This window comes from Rosa rugosa, chromosome 6 (assembly GCF_958449725.1).
Source record: "Rosa rugosa chromosome 6, drRosRugo1.1, whole genome shotgun sequence".
NCBI classification, from domain to species: domain Eukaryota; kingdom Viridiplantae; phylum Streptophyta; class Magnoliopsida; order Rosales; family Rosaceae; genus Rosa; species Rosa rugosa.
This window is the reverse complement of record NC_084825.1, coordinates 14,720,979-14,728,309: the sequence shown is the minus strand read 5'-3', so window position 1 is coordinate 14,728,309 and position 7,331 is coordinate 14,720,979.

Here is a 7,331-nt window from a genome sequence, read left to right as displayed (position 1 = left end):
ACGGCAATGTTGTAGGATTCATCTTGCATTGTTTTTACCCATTTGATATACATATAATTGAAATTTGAGCATTATCCACTGTGTTTTACAAACCTCTCACAAGTATAAAATAAAATGAAACCAATTTTCTTATTGAGTTTGTTTGGCTCCAAAACCAGGTGGCTTGCAAACTGTCTCTTTTGAGCGTGTGATTGCGCAGGCGTGCCAGCACCGTGGGGTGCAGTCGTCGGGGTAGTCCCTTGACCTGACTTCTTCTTCAAGCGACCGTGGACGAGGAGAGCACCAACCTCGTCACGGGGTTCTTCTCTAGCCTTCCGGAGAAGGACTTCTTGCCTTACTGGGTAAGGGCTTTGGTTGTGGTCTCTTGCGTTCACCAAATCGATACTTAGTGTTGTAGACTAAGCAGAGCAATCACTGGGAAGTTGGGAGAAGCACGGGGTTGCGCTAAAGCGTGACTCTAGCTTCGCTGGGTGCGAGGGCGTTACCCTTGCTTCGCTGGAAGTAACAGTGGCGGTTGCGCTTGCAGTCGGCTCGCTGGGAGACTGGGACTGGAAGTACGGTCGCCGAGTTGATCTGGTGATGCTAGCAGTCGGCTCGCTGGGAGACTGGGACTGTATCGCGGTCACCGGGATTCAACGAGGTTGAAGGTTTGCTCCTGGGAGGCTTTGTAATCGCTGGGATTGATTGATTTCAGAGAGAGAGAGAGGTCCTTAATCTGTCCTCGAAACCTGGTATATATACCTAGGGTTTCGACCGCTCCTTGTCGTAGAAGGATTATTGACTGGAGTTTCCTAGTCAATCTCTATTACTTGATTCCAATAGGGCTTCGCTCTCCTCATGGATTCCGGAATAGGCGGAGTTGTAACCCAAAACCAAGTATGTTTATTTTTGGGCCGCAGGTATCGGCCCGCTGTGCTAGATCCACTGAAGGATATTGCCAAAATTACTTTTGGGCTCAAACAGAGTTGTTGAGGTCCTGAGGAGAAATTAGTTGGACTTGCAAGTTTAGTTATGTCAACTGGTGAGCAGATTTAAAGCATAATTATACTGGAGTTTCACATAATGTTCAAAGTTTTCTGTTCTAAATTCTCAAAAGAAAAGTTCTTTGTTCTATGATGATAGAATATCTCATTTTTGGTGGCTTTTATGTAAAGGGAGTTGAGGCATTTCAGCAAGCTTTGGAGTTCTCTCCCAAAAGTGTCTCTTTTGACTATTGTTATGTAGTATAAATTTTTTTTTTTTTTTTTTTTTTTGAAACATATCTTACAAAGATTTATGTACAGGTGGGAAAATTCTAGTATACATTGACGTATGCCATACATCAACTATTTCAAATATTTTAGGCCGTTGGATATAATTAAAATATGAATATATCTAAGGATCTAGAATATTCAATAGTGGTGACCTGCTTACCAGGTAGCCTGTATAATTTTTTTTTTCTTTTTCAAAATTCTGAATTACATATCTACATTAAAAAAAAAAAAAGAACCCTAAATTGAAAAAGAGGAGAAGACGAGGAAAAGAGGAAGAAAGAAACCGTCCAGTTTTGTTCTTGTACAAAGCGAGAAAACAAGTACGTAGAATCCGGGTTTCATTGTTTGCACTCAGGTACGTAGAATCCTTATCATCTAGATGCGATTATAAGACTTTGTAGTTGTATGTTGCACCATTATCATCTAGATGATGGGTTTAGGGTTTCCTGTTGAATGTCCCTTATTTTATGTTTGAGCACCGATTCCAGTTGAAGATTAGACTATAGAGTTTAAAGACCTTGAAAGCCTATGTTCGAATGCCCGATAACTGGCCTCATGTATTTGCGTGGTTTTGCATGTAAGGAGGAGAAAGTAAGAGGAAGAGGTGATCCTGAGTTCCTGACTCTAGTAGTGTGACCATCTTCGATAATGTTTTCCCTTGTTTATTAGATCTACCAATAGAAGGAAGCAAGAGCAATAGATTCTGAAAATATATTAGCACTGCCAACATTGGCGGATCGAGTATCAATGGGATGATTCTTAGTTTGCACAACTCAATTTAAACTGCTTAGTATATTCAATTTTTGAATTTTGAAAGGTTAATTTCGAATAAGGACAATAATGGATGACTAATTGCATAGTTGAGTTGATGTAGGGAGAAGCCGAGCAGCTTTCTGACTTTTCTGTAATTGAAATATGTCGTTTTGGTCTCACTGGTCTTGCATGTACCGTACAATCCATTAGTTTTATGTTGTTTATTACTTAGGTGCATTCTATTATCCTTCCATGGATCAAAGACGGCTTCGATTCACATTCAATCATGGTGTCTAATTTGATTCCTACATTTTCCCTCAAGTACAGAGAGTCACAAACACCTCTACAAGATTTGTACTTTCTATATCTGTACATGTATTTCCAAGTCTAAATTTAATTGTCTCATTCAATTAAAGTTGTTTGTATGTGTTTTCTTGTCCTCTCCTTTTTTTTTTCTTAATGTTTTTATTTTATTTTAGTAGTCTTTTGTTTCTCACTCGTCCTGGAAGTTGTCAGCAGCCCATGTAGTATGGCCAAAACACCAGGAAAGGGAAGTACATAAACAGCAGCTTATCAGAAGCCTTGCCAGACTGAACCTGTTCTGATAATATAGTCACATGAAATTTCACAAAAGCAAGCAATACCAAACAAAAGAAAGTTGCAGAGATAGACAATCCAATATGAAACAGAATTTCAACAATTCACACTTTAGAAAATAGAAAATCTCCATCCCTCACAACCTAATTATAAAATTTTCATCACTATAAGTTAACATTAAGGACAAGTTGGTGGCTTAAACACATTTCTTAACCGGCAATGTTGTTCTGTTTCTAATCCAATGCATACCTAAAATGAGGATTAAAACATAATCTGACATAAATGCTTCATCAGGGAATTGCTTGGTACTTTCCCTCTTGCAAAGCTTAGCTGGGATCGTGGCAGTCTCGATGATTTGGATGCAAGGAAACCTGACCCACAGGGTACAAGTGCAATAAAAGGCAAAAGAAGAGCAACTAATTATGGCGTGTAAGCAATCACATATGAGAACTAATAAACCAACTTGTATATACATCTCTCTCCTCTTATTTTTCTTTAACTACTCTATGTCCCAAACCATTTATCAAAATATTGAAGGCAAAACATGTCAAAGTAGATCCGGTCATTCCTAAGAGTTTCGGTCAAATCTGGCCCAATCATCTTTAAATAGAACACTCTCCTCTGCAGAGCCATACGTTGCTTGACCGTCAATCTCTAGCACAAAATATAAATTTAAGGATTCCAGAACAATAGGTTACCATCTTCCTTTAGTCTTTCAGGTCTCTTTGTATCAAAACCACGTAATGTTGTTTTAAAACTTGGACATTTTCAATCTAGCATCTTATATAACTTTTCAGAACAGCTAAAAGTAGTCAAAGAAAGAGGAATTCAATACGCAAGTAATGAGAAACTAATAAACTAAAACTAGGTGAAAATTATATCATTGCACAGAATAGCTAGCTAGCCTGCAAATCCAGTTCTTCTAGCTAGCATAACTACCTAGCACAAATCCAACCTCAAGATTTCACATCCGAGCCGATTGTGCCGCCGAACCCGAACGAAGACCCTCCTCCTCCGATCCTTCCACCATTGAAAGCCCCAAATTCCAGTCCTCCTCCTCGAGACTTGACATCTCCACATCGCTGCCACGAGTCGCGCCTCTGGAAGATAAAGAAGAAAAACTAGTAGTGAAGTAACCTTGAGACAAAACCAATGAGGAGAATGTGATGGTGAGGAGAAAAACCAGAAGGGAATATTGGTGAAGTAATGAGTCAGGGAGGGAACAAAACCCCAACAGATTGGACATTACTGGAATTGGAGTTCGAACTAGTAGGCTTCTGGCTCCGACGATGACTAAGAGAGATCGAAAATTTTAGGGTTTGGGAATTCTGATTTGGGATTTTGGGGCTTCTTCGATTAGATTTCTGTAAATTCAAAGAGAAGAGAAACTAAGGATGGAGAGAATTGCAGCGGAGAAGTGAATCAAGTGATAGCGGAGCGATGTTCAGGCAGCCATGGATCTGACACGCTAGAATTTCAACTATGAACCAAGAAAGAAGAAGGAAGAAGGACGCTGGAAGAACAGTTTCTTGATAGAACGAATTATTGTAAAAAGTGGTAGTCAAGTTGTAATTAGTGTTAATATTTCACTATAACAAGTTTGAGAACAGTTTTTACCAATAAAACAAAGAATTGTGGTAAAAAGTGGTAATTTAGTTATAATAAGTGTTAATACTTCATTAGTACAAGTTTTCAGAACCACTTTACTAATAAAACAACGAATGTGTTGCTATAATAGTAAAACTTCATATATTTAAGTAAATTTACGGTGAGTCCTTTATGGTGTAATAAGTGTAAGTACTTGGACTACTCCCTTCAACACATGATTTCCTAAGATCTCAAGGAAAAAGGATATGCAAAGATTTAGGAGAGTACCTCTCCTAACTGCTCGGAGAATCAAAGGAATTAAAAGGCAGATCACATGAAGATAAAGATCTCGAGATACATATCATTTTGTGCATGATCCTAAATTGATATGTATTGATTTTAATTGATCTTAAAAATCTATTTTCGGATACATATCCGATTATGTGTTCAAAACAGTTTTAAATACATTTCCATGTCTATCTCAATCAATGTTTAAGATGATTGATTTGAGGGGGAGTCCTTGTCTTCTATAAAAGGTTTTGAAACTGCATTATGGTTGTAGAGTTTTTCTGATTGAGAATTTTTAATTGTGCTGCATAGTCTGCACTAACTGTTTTACAAAACTCTCATTGTTTGTTTAATTGATTGATCATACTACGTGTTCACTGCATTCATCACTTACATATGTGATTGAGATCAGTGAGGCTTCAAGACAAGATTGAATCTGAAGACGTGTCCAGATTTCTTCATCTATACATAGTGTTTCATCATTGTTTAGAATAGATCTTTTACAGTTGTGAACAAGTTAGCATTGTTGCTAGTCAATGTGGTTGTGTTGAATACCACTACTTGTGATCTGTAACGATTTGATTCATATTGGATTTGACTTTCGTGTTGGCTACGTTAAAAGCCACACAGTGAAGTTTCCTCAGTGGAGAGGTTTACACTGCGTAAGCAATTGCTTGTGTTTTCTTTCACTTGTACTAATTGATCATCTAATTTAAATTGTTGTTCCATCTGGTGTTTTCAATAAGGTTGTCTACTTGTAATTACTGTCCTTTATGAGTTATTTACATATTTAACGATGTTTTTTCCTGATTTTACGACAATTGAGGTCCAAAGTAGTAACTAAGGTTGTATTTATGGTAATTCTTTAATATTACAAGTTTGAGAACCATTTAACCGATAAGACAACGAATTGTTGTAGAAGTAGTAATCAAGCTCTTATTTGTAGTAATTTTTTATATTACAAGTCTGAGACCCATTTTACTAATGTGACAACGAATTGCTGTTAACGTGGTAAAACTTTATGTATATATTATAAATGAGGCGCGAGTCCTTAATTGTGTATTAAAGTTCTATATTTTGTAATTTAATACTTTTCTTGTGTAAATCTCATCATCCATGAGATAATTACTCATTTGACAATGCATTTTACTATAAATGACAACAATTGAGGTATAACGTTGTAATTATGGTTGTTTTTATGATAATTACATGAAATGTGATCCATTTACAAAAAAAAACTATCCCTTTACCAATGCTACAACAAATGTTTTGTTTATATGGTAAATAATCATATTAGACCTAAAACTTTTCAAGTCCTTTTTCTTGTAATCCAGTTGTTCTTTTTGTAACTAGAGTCCTTTCTTTTGTAAATTATATCATCGATGAAGCATTTTACAACAAAAGACCACATTGGACGTATTTAGTGATAATTATAGTTGTAATAAAAGTAATTACAACATTTACGATCTTCATTACAAGTTTTTGAACGATTTACGTATAAAAGAATAAATGAGTACTTAGTATGGTAATTTTTTTTTTTAAGTACACATGTCAAATTATAAGTGGATAACCTGTTGACCTGTACAACAGGTTTCACTAACTAATTTAATTTAGTATATATTTATTAAAAAGTTGATGTATGACAAACATCAACCCACCTTAGACTTCCCCGTACAGGTGAGCTTCAAGCATAACTGACTCAGAATCACAATGGACCTTGAAGTTATCCAACTGATCGATGAGGTTCTACAAATGGAGCAAAGGTAGCAGAGCAACCAAGTTTTGAGAAATTGCATGTAATGTTAATATTTCACCTTCTGATCGACTGCAATCATACGAGTGTATATGCTGGTTTCTGGTTTCTTCTACCGTCCAAATATAAATCTAATTATATATTTTGTCTTGATCAACACACTATATATGCAGGAGATACACCATTTTAGAAACCACTACAAGAAATCTAGTAATCAGCGAGGAAATTATTTGCAATGACGGAAAATTCCTCACATAAAGTTTGAGTTTGCGAGGAATAAATGGTTGTCGCTAGTTAATAAGTACGTGTACCTACATGTACGTTGCAAAGCATAATTAGCTATAATCAGACACCCTCATCGTACCGCCAGAGGTACCAACTATCGTCAAAGGAGTAACCCACAGATAGGCAGCCAGGCGAGCCACGGCCTGAGCACAAACGTTCCCCAGGATCACCGCTGACGCGCCGCCACGTACTCTGCCAAGACGGCACCAGAAGCTACTGAAACTGGGAACTGAAGCATATCAGTCCCACATCGAAAACGAAGAGAAGATCAGACCTCTCCTCACCTATAAAAGGTCCTCTCTTCTCTCTTCATTATTACGCATTAACTCTCATTTATTACTATGCCGTCAATATATCAACTGACTTAGGCATCGGAGAAGTGAAGACCGCCCAACGCGGTCTCCCTCTGACGCCCTGTCTTTCACTTGGCAGCTAGCAGGAATTACCAAGTATACAGAGTAGCGGTCCGCCCGCCGGACCCGCGTTAAACGGAGGTTTGGCTACCGCCAGACTTTGAGCATTAACATTGGCGCCGTCTGTGGGAAACCTTGAACAAGAGGTCATCCCATCACAACTACCATGACTAGCGGTAGCGGGGGAAACGCCCATGAGCAGGCAGACCAGTCCGCCATCCCCCAACCATCCAATCCAGCGGTAGGTGTTAACCGCGCACTATTCAACACCCCAACTAACCCTGGCGGTGAGACGGATCCAGGCAGCAGCCGCCCACCAGGCCAGGACCTCGCCGCCATGTACGAGTTGGCACTGGCAGACCTTCACAAGGCAAACAGAGAACGTGAAGAGGAGCGCAGAGA